Below are 16,974 nucleotides of genomic sequence, written 5' to 3'. Positions count from 1 at the left end.
TCTCTGGTCCAACTACTCCTCTCCCTGGTCCAACTACTCCTCTCCCTGGTACAACTACTCCTCTCCCTGGTCCAACTACTCCTCTCCCTGGTCCAACTACTCCTCTCCCTGGTCCAGCTACTCCTCTCCCTGGTCAAACTACTCCTCTCCCTGGTCCAACTACCCCTCTCCCTGGTCCAACTACTCCTCTCCCTGGTCCAACTACTCCTCTCCCTGGTCCAACTACTCCTGTCCCTGGTCCAGCTACTCCTCTCCCTGGTCCAACTACTCCTCTCCCTGGTCCAACTACTCCTCTCCCTGGTCCAACTACTCCTCTCCCTGGTCCAGCTACTCCTCTCCCTGGTCCAACTACTCCTCTCCCTGGTCCAGCTACTCCTCTCCCTGGTCCAACTACTCCTCTCCCTGGTCCAACTACTCCTCTCCCTGGTCCAAATACTCCTCTCCCTGGTCCAGCTTCTCCTCTCCCTGGTCCAACTACTCCTCTCCCTGGTCCAACTACTCCTCTCCCTGGTCCAACTACTCCTCTCCCTGGTCCAGCTACTCCTCTCCCTGGTCCAACTACTCCTCTCCCTGGTCCAACTACTCCTCTCCCTGGTCCAGCTACTCCTCTCCCTCGTCCAGCTACTCCTCTCCCTGGTCCAACTACTCCTCTCCCTGGTCCAGCTACTCCTCTCCCTGGTCCAACTACTCCTCTCCCTGGTCCAACTACTCCTCTCCCTGGTCCAGCTACTCCTCTCCCTGGTCCAGCTACTCCTCTCCCTGGTCCAGCTACTCCTCTCCCTGGTCCAACTACTCCTCTCCCTAGTCCAACTACTCCTCTCCCTGGTCCAACTTCTCCTCTCCGTGGTCCAGATGTTATTTGTTCTCTCTCTGCTCCTCTGTGTTGTTCTGTATCCACATTGAACTAAATCAAACCAAAGAGTTTTCTTTGTACTGTGTTTGTCCATGTAACTGAAAGAGCTACAACACCTGGTTATGTCTCCGACTGAGATTGGACTCAGCTGTGGTTGCTCTATTTTACATCATTTACATTAAATCAGCTATTTCTTATTGTGTCAATGAGCTGTTCATTCAAAAATGCTTATCAGCTGTTTCAATACAGCGTTTGAGCTGCTGTTGTTGCAGAAGTAGAGACTTTATACTATATTTGAGGTTTTGAACATTAGGTCTTCATTTCTGACATGTTGTGTGCAAAGCATTTGTAAATAAGATAAGAAAGATCCACGATTTTGGTATTGGGTAAGCTTGTATGTAAAGAAAATGTAAGCATTTTTTAGAAACGTGTTAATTGACTGCATATTCTGTGAAAACGACATGAATTGTGTTCACGGTATTGTCCAAAACAGACAGATGTTGTGCTGATTGTGTTTATAGACTTTTGAAAATGCGACTACAGATTGGACAAAAGGATGTTAGCGATGGTAAAGACAACCGTAGTGTTTTGAATATTGTCACATTAGTGTGGTCTGGGTCGTCACTAAGTTAGACTCCTTTGATGTGCGGGTGTCTCATTGGAAAAGCAGAGTTTCACTTTGAGCAGAGAGTACATGATTTTGCAAGATGTCTGTGGGGTTTTGGGGAAATTGGCTAACTGTTAGTTTGGAGTACACGAGATGTAGTTTCAGCAAACGTGTGTTAAGGATTGGGGGAAACTGTAATAGATATGTCCTATAGCCAAACATATGTAAGCATGGTTTGAAATGAATATGTTTTAGTCAAATATTATATATATTTGTGCTTCTTGCGATCAATTTGCAGTCTACAAATGATTTGTAATTATGTTCCCGGCCTCCTGTCTATGGGCTCCAGAACAACATCTTCCCTGGGCTGAATCTAGTTGATGATCCATTCCCCAGGGTGTCATTATTGCGCGCATGTCGTAATAAAGCTGTGCGCCAGGCGGCTCTCTCTCCTCGGCAGCCGCAGGTAGGGAGACGAGCCCAGACAGCGGGGAACGGGACCGGGGACTGGAGGACCGGGGACTAGAGGACCGGGGATATTCACTGACAGCAGCAGTTACGTTCAGATTAACAGAACTGGGTGGTTTTCGATGAGTGGCTGGACAAGATTTTAATAAGAAACCGTGTCGTCGGCTACGGTTCATGACCATCCTTAGGATTTCCTTGGGCTCTCTAGTCACGGACACGAATACTGGATATAATTGTGGAACCACTACGGTAAGAGGAATGGTTTTTACATGATTTCGTGTTGATTTAAGGTGTTTTTTGGTTGTTGTTGTCATGGTTGCATATGATTTAGCGATCGAAAAAGGCAAGATTGACAGTATTGAAATGCGGTGGTTTTCTTCACCGGCTGCTTGCGTTCCTTCACATTATGGATCGATGGAAAGATTCACAGTAGGCTATGTTACGAATTACATGGTGTGCATTTAGCCGAGCTGTCTGTGCCAGTTTCATTATAATACACGTGATACCTTTGCAGTGGCATAGAGAGATTGATTATTATAGCAGGTATGCGTGTGTGTGCGAGAGGCATTGCTACCCTCCCTGTCTTTCAACCCGAGGCGCCTGTTACGGCAACCACTATGCGGCTTTAGTGGAGCAAAGCTTTTTACAACATAGCATTTTCATCTCTTCTACAACCCTCTTCTACAAGCTGTGTTTTCCCCCTCTCCCCCTGTTGATTCATTCATTTAGTTTGTTACAACAGAAGAAGCGGCTGTTTTTCCCTGAAAGTTGCTCAATAGCCGTAGCCTGGGCCTACATGAGAGAGAGAGAGAGAGAGAGAGAGAGAGAGAGAGAGAGAGGTAGTGCCGGTAGAGACATGCTTTCCTATCAGTTGTGGGTACAGTCTTCAGTGAGCAGGCATGGACACATTTTGACATGCGGTATACTATGTAATGCGTATGATACCCGTCTGGTTGCCAGGGGCGATGGCGAAGCGACATGTGACCGCAGCATGGTGTCTTCAAGTCTACAGCTACAACATGATGTTTGATATGAGCCTCTAACTGTCACTCCTAACACCCCCCACCCCCATCTCCCCCCCCCCTGCCTGCAGTTATCCCAACCAGAAACATTCAACTGTGTACCTAGAAGGCATGGCAGGAATTCAGACAATGCTTGCATGCCTTGAAGCCTGTCATTATCCATTATGATGAGGATGAGGAGCGAGGTGTGACAGATTGAATCAGACATAGAATACACATAACTACAGTACCTTACTGTAACTCACAATACATAACTACAGTACCTTACTGTAACTCACAGTACATAACTACAATACCTTACTGTAACTCACTATACATAACTACAGTACCTTACTGTAACTCACAATACATAACTACATTACCTTACTGTAACTCACAATACATGACTACAGTACCTTACTGTAACTCACAATACATAACTACAGTACCTTACTGTAACTCACAATACACGACTACAGTACCTTACTGTAACTCACAATACATAACTACAGTACCTTACTGTAACTCACAATACATAACTACAGTACCTTACTGTAACTCACAGTACATAACTACTATATAGACTGTAACTCACAATACATAACTACAGTACCTTACTGTAACTCACAATACATAACTACAGTACCTTACTGTAACTCACAATACATAACTACAGTACCTTACTGTAACTCACAATACATGACTACAGTACCTTACTGTAACTCACAATACATAACTACAGTACCTTACTGTAACTCACAATACATAACTACAGTACCTTACTGTAACTCACAGTACATAACTACTATATAGACTGTAACTCACAATACATAACTACAGTACCTTACTGTAACTCACAATACATAACTACAGTACCTTACTGTAACTCACAGTACATCACTACTATATAGACTGTAACTCACAATACATAACTACAATACCTTACTGTAACTCACAATACATAACTACAATACCTTACTGTAACTCACAATACATAACTACAGTACCTTACTGTAACTCACAATACATAACTACAATACCTTACTGTAACTCACAGTACATAACTACTATATAGACTGTAACTCACAATACATAACTACTATACCTTACTGTAACTCACAGTACATAACTACAGTACCTTACTGTAACTCACAATACATAACTACTATATAGACTGTAACTCACAATACATAACTACAATACCTTACTGTAACTCACAATAAATAACTACAGTACCTTACTGTAACTCACAATACATAACTACAGTACCTTACTGTAACTCACAATACATAACTACAGTACCTTACTGTAACTCACAGTACATAACTACTATATAGACTGTAACTCACAATACATAACTACAATACCTTACTGTAACTCACAATACATGACTACAGTACCTTACTGTAACTCACAATACATAACTACAGTACCTTACTGTAACTCACAGTACATAACTACTATATAGACTGTAACTCACAATACATAACTACAATACCTTACTGTAACTCACAGTACATAACTACTATATAGACTGTAACTCACAATACATAACTACTATACCTTACTGTAACTCACAGTACATAACTACAGTACCTTACTGTAACTCACAATACATAACTACTATATAGACTGTAACTCACAATACATAACTACAGTACCTTACTGTAACTCACAGTACATAACTACAGTACCTTACTGTAACTCACAATACATAACTACAGTACCTTACTGTAACTCACAATACATAACTACAATACCTTACTGTAACTCACAGTATATAACTACATTACCTTACTGTAACTCACAATACATAACTACAGTACCTTACTGTAACTCACAGTACATAACTACAATACCTTACTGTAACTCACAATACATAACTACAGTACCTTACTGTAACTCACAATACATAACTACAATACCTTACTGTAACTCACAATACATTACTGTAACTCACAGTACAGGCAGGGTAGCCTAGTGGTTAGAGTGTTGGACTAGCAACCGAAAGGTTGCAAGTTCATATCCCCGAGCTGACAAGGTACAAATCTGTCGTTCTGCCCCTGAACAGGCAGTTAACCCACTGTTCCTAGGCCATCATTGAAAATAAGAATTTGTTCTTAACTGACTTGCCTGGTTAAATAAAGGTAAAATAAAAAAAATAAAAATAAATAACTACAGTACCTTACTGTAACTCACAATACATAACTACAATACCTTACTGTAACTCACAATACATAACTACTATATAGACTGTAACTCACATTATAAAGCATAAATACTTGTGAAATACAGTCCATGTGTATTATAAGGTTGTATCGCCGGTAGGCCTAAGCTTATTAGCAGTATGTGAAACTGTTACTGATGAGTCCCAAGTCCGTTGATGTTGGTGGTAATGTAGGAACACTGTATGTAAGATACTGTACCTGAACAGCATGGAGGCTGTTCTCTCTGTCTCTCTGCCTCCCTGTGGATCCACGTACTGTCCAGGACCTCTATCTGCCAGCATGGAGGCTGTTCTCTCTGTCTTCCTGCCTCCCTGTAGATCCACGTACTGTCCAGGACCTCTATCTGCCAGCATGGAGGCTGTTCTCTCTGTCTTCCTGCCTCCCTGTAGATCCACGTACTGTCCAGGACCTCTATCTGCCAGCATGGAGGCTGTTCTCTCTGTCTTCCTGCCTCCCTGTAGATCCACGTACTGTCCAGGACCTCTATCTGCCAGCATGGAGGCTGTTCTCTCTGTCTTCCTGCCTCCCTGTGGATCCACCTACTGTCCAGGACCTCTATCTGCCAGCATGGAGGCTGTTCTCTCTGTCTTCCTCCCTCCCTGTGGATCCACGTACTGTCCAGGACCTCTATCTGCCGGCATGGAGGCTGTTCTCTCTGTCTTCCTGCCTCCCTGTGGATCCACCTACTGTCCAGGACCTCTATCTGCCAGCATGGAGGCTGTTCTCTCTGTCTTCCTCCCTCCCTGTGGATCTACGTACTGTCCAGGACCTCTATCTGCCAGCATGGAGGCTGTTCTCTCTGCCTCCCTGTGGATCCACGTACTGTCCAGGACCTCTATCTGCCAGCATGGAGGCTGTTCTCTCTGTCTTCCTCCCTCCCTGTGGATCCACCTACTGTCCAGGACCTCTATCTGCCAGCATGGAGGCTGTTATCTCTGTCTTCCTCCCTCCCTGTGGATCCACCTACTGTCCAGGACCTCTATCTGCCAGCATGGAGGCTGTTCTCTCTGTCTTCCTCCCTCCCTGTAGATCCACGTACTGTCCAGGACCTCTATCTGCCAGCATGGAGGCTGTTCTCTCTGTCTTCCTCCCTCCCTGTAGATCCACGTACTGTCCAGGACCTCTATCTGCCGGCATGGAGGCTGTTCTCTCTGCCTCCCTGTGGATCCACGTACTGTCCAGGACCTCTATCTGCCAGCATGGAGGCTGTTCTCTCTGCCTCCCTGTGGATCCACGTACTGTCCAGGACTTCTATCTGCCAGCATGGAGGCTGTTCTCTCTGTCTTCCTCCCTCCCTGTGGATCCACGTACTGTCCAGGACCTTTATCTGCCAGCATGGAGGCTGTTCTCTCTGTCTTCCTCCCTCCCTGTGGATCCACCTACTGTCCAGGACCTCTATCTGCCAGCATGGAGGCTGTTCTCTCTGTCTTCCTGCCTCCCTGTGGATCCACCTACTGTCCAGGACCTCTATCTGCCAGCATGGAGGCTGTTCTCTCTGTCTTCCTCCCTCCCTGTGGATCCACGTACTGTCCAGGACCTCTATCTGCCGGCATGGAGGCTGTTCTCTCTGTCTTCCTCCCTCCCTGTGGATCTACGTACTGTCCAGGACCTCTATCTGCCAGCATGGAGGCTGTTCTCTCTGTCTTCCTCCCTCCCTGTGGATCCACGTACTGTCCAGGACCTCTATCTGCCAGCATGGAGGCTGTTCTCTCTGCCTCCCTGTGGATCTACGTACTGTCCAGGACCTCTATCTGCCAGCATGGAGGCTGTTCTCTCTGCCTCCCTGTGGATCCACATACTGTCCAGGACCTCTATCTGCCAGCATGGAGGCTGTTCTCTCTGTCTTCCTCCCTCTCTGTGGATCTGGATTTGAACAGGGAGAAACCAACCTGTTATTGATCTGTTTGCCTCAGTGGAGGATTGCCTCACCTCCATAGCAACACATGATGCCCACAGATGGTTTTTCAGTTGGAGAGCTTGTTGGAGCTTGTGGCTTCATTGCAGTGTCTCTTAGATTGTGGTATGGTGTTTTTCCATGATATTGCGATAGGCAAACTTGCAATACCCTAACTCAAGCAAGATGTGAATGTTTTGGTATCGGCGCAGCAGTCTAAGGCACAGCGTCTCAGTGCTATGGCACCCTATTCCCTATATAGTGCACTACTATTGACTCCAAATGGCAGCTTATTCCCTATATAGTGCACTACTATAGACCCCAAATCGCACCCTATACCCTATATAGTGCACTACTGTAACTATGCTGCTTCCTGCTTGGAGGCCCCTGTCAGGAAACCCCCTCAGCTCTCCCCTGATGGCTAGACCTCTGTTACAGAACTACCTGGTCGTTCATAGAGACCTCTCTGTTACAGAACTACCTGGTCGTTCATAGAGACCTCTCTGTTACAGAACTACCTGGTCGTTCATAGAGACCTCTCCTCTCTGTTACAGAACTACCTGGTCGTTCATAGAGACCTCTCTGTTACAGAACTACCTGGTCGTTCATAGAGACCACTCTGTTATAGAACTACCTGGTCGCTCATAGAGACCACTCTGTTACAGAACTACCTGGTCGCTCATAGAGACCTCTCTGTTACAGAACTACCTGGTCGCTCATAGAGACCTCTCTGTTACAGAACTACCTGGTCGCTCATAGAGACCTCTCCTCTCTGTTACAGAACTACCTGGTCGTTCATAGAGACCTCTCTGTTACAGAACTACCTGGTCGTTCATAGAGACCTCTCCTCTCTGTTACAGAACTACCTGGTCGTTCATAGAGACCACTCTGTTACAGAACTACCTGGTCGCTCATAGAGACCACTCTGTTACAGAACTACCTGGTCGTTCATAGAGACCACTCTGTTACAGAACTACCTGGTCGTTCATAGAGACCTCTCTCTCTGTTACAGAACTACCTGGTCGTTCATAGAGACCCTCCTCTCTGTTACAGAACTACCTGGTCGTTCATAGAGACCTCTCTCTCTGTTACAGAACTACCTGGTCGTTCATAGAGACCTCTCCTCTCTGTTACAGAACTACCTGGTCGTTCATAGAGACCTTACAGAACTACCTGGTCGTTCATAGAGACCTCCTCTGTTACAGAACTACCTGGTCGTTCATAGAGACCTCTCTGTTACAGAACTACCTGGTCGTTCATAGAGACCTCTCTGTTACAGAACTACCTGGTCGTTCATAGAGACCTCTCCTCTCTGTTACAGAACTACCTGGTCGTTCATAGAGACCTCTCTGTTACAGAACTACCTGGTCGTTCATAGAGACCTCTCTGTTACAGAACTACCTGGTCGTTCATAGAGACCTCTCCTCTCTGTTACAGAACTACCTGGTCGTTCATAGAGACCTCTCTGTTACAGAACTACCTGGTCGTTCATAGAGACCTCTCTGTTACAGAACTACCTGGTCGTTCATAGAGACCTCTCCTCTCTGTTACAGAACTACCTGGTCGTTCATAGAGACCTCTCCTCTCTGTTACAGAACTACCTGGTCGTTCATAGAGACCTCTCTGTTACAGAACTACCTGGTCGTTCATAGAGACCTCTCTCTCTGTTACAGAACTACCTGGTCGTTCATAGAGACCTCTCTGTTACAGAACTACCTGGTCGTTCATAGAGACCTGTCCTCTCTGTTACAGAACTACCTGGTCGTTCATAGAGACCTCTCCTCTCTGTTACAGAACTACCTGGTCGTTCATAGAGACCTCTCCTCTCTGTTACAGAACTACCTGGTCGTTCATAGAGACCTCTCCTCTCTGTTACAGAACTACCTGGTCGTTCATAGAGACCTCTCTGTTACAGAACTACCTGGTCGTTCATAGAGACCTCTCTGTTACAGAACTACCTGGTCGTTCATAGAGACCTCTCTGTTACAGAACTACCTGGTCGTTCATAGAGACCTCTCCTCTCTGTTACAGAACTACCTGGTCGTTCATAGAGACCTCTCCTCTCTGTTACAGAACTACCTGGTCGTTCATAGAGACCTCTCCTCTCTGTTACAGAACTACCTGGTCGTTCATAGAGACCTCTCTGTTACAGAACTACCTGGTCGTTCATAGAGACCTTGTTACAGAACTACCTGGTCGTTCATAGAGACCTCTCCTCTCTGTTACAGAACTACCTGGTCGCTCATAGAGACCACTCTGTTACAGAACTACCTGGTCGTTCATAGAGACCTCTCTGTTACAGAACTACCTGGTCGTTCATAGAGACCTCTCCTCTCTGTTACAGAACTACCTGGTCGTTCATAGAGACCTTCTGTTACAGAACTACCTGGTCGCTCATAGAGACCACTCTGTTATAGAACTACCTGGTCGTTCATAGAGACCTCTCCTCTCTGTTACAGAACTACCTGGTCGCTCATAGAGACCTCTCTGTTACAGAACTACCTGGTCGCTCATAGAGACCTCTCTGTTACAGAACTACCTGGTCGTTCATAGAGACCTCTCCTCTCTGTTACAGAACTACCTGGTCGTTCATAGAGACCTCTCCTCTCTGTTACAGAACTACCTGGTCGCTCATAGAGACCTCTCTGTTACAGAACTACCTGGTCGCTCATAGAGACCTCTCCTCTCTGTTACAGAACTACCTGGTCGTTCATAGAGACCTCTCTGTTACAGAACTACCTGGTCGCTCATAGAGACCTGTCCTCTGTTACAGAACTACCTGGTCGTCATAGAGACCTCTACTCTCTGTTACAGAACTACCTGGTCGTTCATAGAGACCTCTCCTCTCTGTTACAGAACTACCTGGTCGTTCATAGAGACCTCTCCTCTCTGTTACAGAACTACCTGGTCGTTCATAGAGACCTCTCTGTTACAGAACTACCTGGTCGTTCATAGAGACCTCTCTGTTACAGAACTACCTGGTCGTTCATAGAGACCTCTCTGTTACAGAACTACCTGGTCGTTCATAGAGACCTCTCCTCTCTGTTACAGAACTACCTGGTCGTTCATAGAGACCTCTCCTCTCTGTTACAGAACTACCTGGTCGTTCATAGAGACCTCTCTGTTACAGAACTACCTGGTCGTTCATAGAGACCTCTCTGTTACAGAACTACCTGGTCGTTCATAGAGACCTCTCTGTTACAGAACTACCTGGTCGTTCATAGAGACCTCTCTGTTACAGAACTACCTGGTCGTTCATAGAGACCTCTCTGTTACAGAACTACCTGGTCGTTCATAGAGACCTCTCTGTTACAGAACTACCTGGTCGTTCATAGAGACCTCTCCTCTCTGTTACAGAACTACCTGGTCGTTCATAGAGACCTCTCTGTTACAGAACTACCTGGTCGCTCATAGAGACCTCTCTGTTACAGAACTACCTGGTCGCTCATAGAGACCTCTCTGTTACAGAACTACCTGGTCGCTCATAGAGACCTCTCTGTTACAGAACTACCTGGTCGCTCATAGAGACCTCTCTGTTACAGAACTACCTGGTCGTTCATAGAGACCTCTCTGTTACAGAACTACCTGGTCGTTCATAGAGACCTCTCTGTTACAGAACTACCTGGTCGTTCATAGAGACCTCTCTGTTACAGAACTACCTGGTCCTAATTCCCTCCCTAGCCTTTCCTCCTTGGTCATAACGCTCCCTACCCTACCCTTACCCCATAACATCTTATCCCTTACCCCTACCCTACCCTAACCCCTATCCCCTTACCCCTAACCTCAAACCCCTTACCCCTACCCTACCACAACCCCTAACCTCAAACCCCTTACCCCTAATCACTTACCCCATATTCCCTAACCCCTTAGCCCTAACCTCAAACCCCTTAACCCTACCCTAACCCCTTACCCCTACCCTACCCTCACGCCTAACCTCAAACCCCTTACCCCTACCCTAACCCCTAACCTCTAGCCCCTTACCCCATAATCCTTAACCCCTAACCCCTTACCCCTAACCTCAAACCCCTTACCCCTAACCCTTACCCCCTAACCCCTAACCCCTTACCACTTACCCCTACCCTACCCTACCCTAACCCCTTACCTCTAGCCCCTTACCCCTTACCCCTAACCCCTTACCCCTTACCCCATAATCCCTAACCCCTTACCCCTAACCTCAAACCCCTTAACCCTACCCTAACCCCTAACCCCTAACCCCTTACCCCTTACCCCTACCCTACCCTAACCCCTTACCTCTAGCCCCTTACCCCTAACCCCTTACCCCATAATCCCTAACCCCTTACCCCTAACCTCAAACCCCTTAACCCTACCCTAACCCCTTACCCCTACCCTACCCTCACCCCTAACCTCAAACCCCTTACCCCTACCCTAACCCCTAACCTCTAGCCCCTTACCCCATAATCCTTAACCCCTAACCCCTTACCCCTAACCTCAAACCCCTTACCCCTACCCTACCACAACCCCTAACCTCAAACCCCTTACCCCTAACCTCTAGCCCCTTAATCCCATTACCCCTTACCCCTAACCCCTAACCCCTTACCCCTAACCTCAAACCCCTTACCCCTACCCTAACCCGTACCCTACCCTAACCCCTAACCTCCAGCTCCTTACCCCTTACCTCTAACCTCAAACCCCTTACCCCTACCCTAACCCCTTACCCCTACCCTACCCTCACGCCTAACCTAAAACCCCTTACCCCTACCCTAACCCCTAACCTCTAGCCCCTTACCCCATAATCCTTAACCCCTAACCCCTTACCCCTAACCTCAAACCCCCTACCCCTACCCTACCACAACCCCTAACCTCAAACCCTTACCCCTAACCTCTAGCCCCTTAATCCCATAATCCCTACCCCTTACCCCTAACCTCAAACCCTTACCCCTAACCTCAAACCCCTAACCCCTAACCCCTAAACCCTAACCCCTTACCCCCTAACCCCTAACCCCTTACCCCTACCCTACCCTACCCTAACCCCTAACCTCTAGCCCCTTACCCCTAATTCCTTACCCCATATTCCCTTAGCCCTAACCTCAAACCCCTTAACCCTACCCTAACCCCTTACCCCTACCCTACCCTCACGCCTAACCTCAAACCCCTTACCCCTACCCTACCACAACCCCTAACCTCAAACCCCTTACCCCTAACCTCTAGCCCCTTAATCCCATAATCCCTACCCCCTTACCCCTAACCTCAAACCCCTTACCCCTAACCCTTACCCCTAACCCCTAACCCCTTACCCCTACCCTACCCTAACCCCTAACCTCTAGCCCCTTACCCCTACCCCTTACCCCATAATCCCTAACCCCTTACCCCTAACCTCAAACCCCTTAACCTTACCCTAACCCCTTACCCCTACCCTACCCTCACCCCTAACCTCAAACCCCTTACCCCTAACCTCTAGCCCCTTACCCCATAATCCTTAACCCCTTACCCCTAACCTCAAACCCCTTACCCCTACCCTACCACAACCCCTAACCTCAAACCCCTTACCTTCTTTGTGGAACCCACCCAGGTGAAGATTCTGTCTGTGCTGTATACGATGCTATGTAACTATTTTAAAACAGCTATTGTTTAGCCCCTTAATCCCATAATCCCTAACCCCTAACCCCTTACCCCTAACCTCAAACCCCTTACCCCTACCCTAACCCCTACCCTACCCTATCCCCTAACCTCCAGCCCCTTACCCCTTACCTATAACCTCAAACCCCTTACCCCTACCCTAACCCCTTACCCCTACCCTACCCTAACCCCTAACCTCTAGCCCCTTACCCCTAACCTCTAGCCCCTTATCCCTAACCCCTAACCTCTAGCCGCTTACCCCTACCCTAACCCCTTACCCCTACCCTGCCCTTACCCCTAACCTCTAGCCCCTAACCCCTTACCCCTACCCGGCCCTTACCCCTTACCCCTAACCCCTTACCCCTAACCTCTAACCCCTTACCCCTGAGCTGTAAGGTAGAAGCAATATGTTGTAAGCTCCATCACTTCCCTGCTAATATTTATTCAGGTTCTTCAGAGCTGCGAAGATGGGTTTAAGATTGGGTTAAGGGCAGAGGGGAATTTACAGGGAGTGAATGAGGACTGGTGTGTGCCTTCACCTGAAGGAGGACGAGGACCCTGTAAACTAAGCCCACGAGGACCCTGTAAACTAAACCCACCAGGACCCTGTAAACTAAACCCACCAGGACCCTGTAAACTAAACCCATGATGACCCTGTCAACTAAACCCATGATGACCCTGTAAACTAAACCCATGATGACCCTGTAAACTAAACCCATGATGACCCTGTAAACTAAACCCACCAGGACCCTGTCAACTAAACCCATGATGACCCTGTCAACTAAACCCATGATGACCCTGTAAACTAAACCCATGATGACCCTGTAAACTAAACCCATGATGACCCTGTAAACTAAACCCACCAGGACCCTGTCAACTAAACCCATGATGACCCTGTCAACTAAACCCATGATGACCCTGTAAACTAAACCCATGATGACCCTGTAAACTAAACCCATGATGACCCTGTAAACTAAACCCACCAGGACCCTGTCAACTAAACCCATGATGACCCTGTCAACTAAACCCATGATGACCCTGTCAACTAAACCCATGATGACCCTGTAAACTAAACCCACCAGGACCCTGTAAACTAAACCCATGATGACCCTGTAAACTAAACCCATGATGACCCTGTAAACTAAACCCATGATGACCCTGTAAACTAAACCCATTATGACCCTGTAAACTAAGCCCACGAGGACCCTGTAAACTAAACCCACCAGGACCCTGTAAACTAAACCCACCAGGACCCTGTAAACTAAACCCACCAGGACCCTGTAAACTAAACCCACCAGGACCCTGTAAACTAAACCCATGATGACCCTGTCAACTAAACCCATGATGACCCTGTAAACTAAACCCATTATGACCCTGTAAACTAAGCCCACGAGGACCCTGTAAACTAAACCCACCAGGACCCTGTAAACTAAACCCACCAGGACCCTGTAAACTAAACCCATGATGACCCTATCAACTAAACCCATGATGACCCTGTAAACTAAACCCACCAGGACCCTGTAAACTAAACCCATGATGACCCTGTCAACTAAACCCATGATGACCCTGTAAACTAAACCCATGATGACCCTGTAAACTAAAACCTACGAGGACAGTCCACAGCTGGGGACATTCTGTTACCTGCTGTCTTCTCACACACCCAATGTGATCTCCTTTAGATTAGACCACACACATTGTCTTATAGGCAACACACACACACACACATGAACGCACACGCACACGTATGCACACACACACACAGACACGAGAACACACACACACACACACACACACACACACACACACACACACACACACACACACACACACACACACACACACACACACACACACACACACACACACACACACACACACGAGAACTCACACACAGACACGAGAACTCACACACACAGCCACGAGAACACACACACACACACACACACACACACACACACACACACACACACACACACACACACACACACACACACACACACACACACACACACACACACACACACACACTGCTCAGGAAGTGAAACATCCCAGTACTCAAGTAACATGTATTACTCTGACGTGTGTTAGTTCACCTGAGAGAGAGAGAGAGAGAGAGAGAGAGAGAGAGAGAGAGAGAGAGAGAGAGAGAGAGAGAGAGAGAGAGAGAGAGAGAGAGAGAGAGAGAGAGAGAGAGAGAGAGAGAGAGAGAGAGAGAGAGAGAGAGAGAGAGAGAGAGAGACTTATCAACCATCTGTTAAAGGTAACATCTTCTGTTGATTCACTCTGTGGCAGCTAACAGCATGGGCAAGCACATGGCAACCACATGAGATGGTCCACTGAGGAGAAGAATGAGATGAGACCATTCTGTCAGAATTATTCTGTAGACTCAGGATATGTGAGAGGAGCAGAAAGGAGAAGGGAGAGGAGATAGGAGAGGGGAGAAAGAGGAGAGAAGAAGAGGATAGAAATGTAAGGGGAGGGGGAGGAGAGGCGAAGACGAGACTGGAGAAGAGGAGCAGAAAGGAGAAGGGAGAGGAGAGAAGGAAATGATAGAAATGGAAGAGGAGGGTGGAGGAGAGCAGAGCAGAACAGCCCGAGAGGAGAGGAGTTCCCCAGTCAAGCCAGCCAGAGGAAAGTTCTGGCTTGAATTAGAGAATAAGCAGCACTGAGAAGGAGGGAATGATGACACTTTATTAGAGCAGCTGCTCAGAACGGTATGATCCTGTTCAGTATGATGGAGTTCAGTATGATGGGGTTTCAGTATGACGGGGTTCAGTGTGATGGGGTTCAGTATGATGGGGTTCAGTAGGATGGGGTTCAGTATGATGGGGTTCAGTATGATGGAGTTCAGTATGATGGGGTTCAGTGTGATGGGGTTCAGTATGATGGGTTTCAGTATGATGGGGTTCAGTGTGATGGGGTTCAGTATGATGGGGTTCAGTATGATGGGGTTCAGTGTGATGGGGTTCAGTATGACGGGGTTCAGTATGATGGGGTTCAGTATGATGGGGTTCAGTATGATGGGGTTCAGTATGATGGGGTTCAGTATGATCCTGTTCAGTATGATGGGGTTCAGTATGATGGGGTTCAGTATGATGGGGTTCAGTATGATGGGGTTCAGTATGATGGAGTTCAGTATGATGGGGTTCAGTATGATGGAGTTCAGTATGATGGGGTTCAGTATGATGGGGTTCAGTATGATGGGGTTCAGTATGATGGGGTTCAGTATGATGGGGTTCAGTATGATGAGGTTCAGTGTGATGGGGTACGGTATGATGGGGTTCAGTGTGATGGGGTTCAGTGTGATGGGGTTCAGTGTGATGGGGTTCAGTATGATGGGGTTTGGTATGATGGGGTTCAGTGTGATGGGGTTCAGTGTGATGGGGTTCAGTATGATGGGGTTCAGTGGGATGGGGTTCAGTATGATGGGGTTCAGTATGATGGGGTTCAGTGTGATGGGGTTCAATATGATGGGGTTCAGTATGATGGGGTTCAGTGGGATGGGGTTCAGTATGATGGGGTTCAGTATGATGGGGTTCAGTATGATGGGGTTCAGTATGATGGGGTTCAGTATGATGGGGTTCAATATGATGGGGTTCAGTATGATGGGGTTCAGTATGATGGGGTTCAGTGGGATGGGGTTCAGTGTGATGGGGTTCAGTATGATGGGGTTCAGTATGATGGGGTTCAATATGATGGGGTTCAGTATGATGGGTTCAGTGGGATGGGGTTCAGTATGATGGGGTTCAGTATGATGGGGTTCAGTATGATGGGGTTCAGTATGATGGAGTTCAGTATGATGGGGTTCAGTATGATGGAGTTCAGTATGATGGGGTTTCAGTATAATGGGGTTCAGTATGATGGAGTTCAGTATGATGGGGTTCAGTATGATGGGGTTCAGTGGGGTGGGGTTCAGTATGATGGAGTTCAGTATGATGGAGTTCAGTATGATGGGGTTCAGTATGATGGGGTTCAGTATGATGGGGTTCAGTATGATGGGGTTCAGTATGATGGAGTTCAGTATGATGGGGTTCAGTATGATGGGGTTCAGTGGGGTGGGGTTCAGTATGATGGGGTTCAGTATGATGGGGTTCAGTATGATGGGGTTCAGTATGATGGGGTTTCAGTATGATGGGGTTCAGTATGATGGGGTTCAGTATGATGGGGTTCAGTGGGATGGGGTTTCAGTATGATGGGGTTCAGTATGATGGGGTTCAGTGTGATGGGGTTTCAGTATGATGGGGTTCAGTATGATGGGGTTCAGTGGGGTGGGGTTCAGTGGGGTGGGGTTCAGTGGGGTGGGGTTCAGTGGGATGGGGTTTCAGTATGATGGGGTTCAGTATGAT

The 16,974-nt window shown here is 47.3% G+C and overlaps 1 long non-coding RNA gene across 1 annotated transcript; it reads right to left on the bottom strand.

Annotated features, from left to right (window-relative positions):
• Positions 1–7,646: 7,646 nt before the first annotated feature.
• On the bottom strand, positions 7,647–9,047 carry LOC127926177 (uncharacterized). Its single transcript, XR_008123522.1, has 3 exons — positions 8,973–9,047; positions 7,918–7,954; positions 7,647–7,685 (listed from the first exon to the last, which is right to left on the bottom strand). It is a non-coding gene; the product is annotated as an uncharacterized LOC127926177 (long non-coding RNA).
• Between the last annotated feature and the right edge of the window lie 7,927 nt (positions 9,048–16,974).

Source organism: Oncorhynchus keta, unplaced genomic scaffold (genome assembly GCF_023373465.1).
Source record: "Oncorhynchus keta strain PuntledgeMale-10-30-2019 unplaced genomic scaffold, Oket_V2 Un_contig_7083_pilon_pilon, whole genome shotgun sequence".
In the NCBI taxonomy this organism is placed as follows: Eukaryota; Metazoa; Chordata; class Actinopteri; order Salmoniformes; family Salmonidae; genus Oncorhynchus; species Oncorhynchus keta.
The sequence above is the reverse complement of the archived record's forward strand: the minus strand, read 5'-3'. Positions and strand labels throughout refer to the sequence as shown.